This window comes from Bombus impatiens, unplaced genomic scaffold (assembly GCF_000188095.3).
Source record: "Bombus impatiens unplaced genomic scaffold, BIMP_2.2 scf_4010, whole genome shotgun sequence".
Lineage (NCBI taxonomy): Eukaryota > Metazoa > Arthropoda > Insecta > Hymenoptera > Apidae > Bombus > Bombus impatiens.
In genome coordinates this window covers 114,593-114,995 of record NT_180429.1, presented here as the reverse complement: position 1 = coordinate 114,995, position 403 = coordinate 114,593, and the positions used below count along the sequence as shown (strand labels likewise).

Sequence of the window (403 nt, the reverse complement as noted above, 5' to 3'; positions counted from 1 at the left end):
GTGTGCGGAGGAAACAATTGAACCTCGTCCTTCTCTCTCTTTCTCTCGCGCTGTTGGCCGTGCTAGTTCGCTTCGCCTCTTCCTTTTCGTCTCTCTTTCTCTTTCTCCGCTCGTACCCGCGGCTCGTCTCTTCCTCTCCGGCCTGGCAGCGAAGCTTAATAAGCACAGCTACCTACATTCCATTTCCGGTGCGCTGACGTCACTTGACAATCCGGCTACGGACAGCTCGTCGAGCCACGTACGAGCCTCGTCCATCCTTTAGGTATACCCACACCTCTCGCGACCGACGTTTCACCGGCTACGATTTCCTCTCGTGGCCTCCGATCGACGCCCAACGCGTTTCACTCCTCTCCGTCTCTTCTCCCCTCCGCGATCCACCATCTTCCTCGTCCAGCGAGGACGC

The 403-nt window shown here is 57.8% G+C and overlaps 1 protein-coding gene across 1 annotated transcript in view; it reads left to right on the top strand.

Annotated features, from left to right (window-relative positions):
• Window positions 1-403, top strand: part of LOC100740686 — a 28,022-nt gene that overhangs the window by 699 nt on the left and 26,920 nt on the right. Inside the window, exon 1 of the transcript XR_004462896.1 lies at window positions 1-403. This exon is cut by the window's left edge and continues 699 nt beyond it; it is cut by the window's right edge and continues 327 nt beyond it. The gene's annotated coding sequence lies outside the window, so the exon portion shown is untranslated.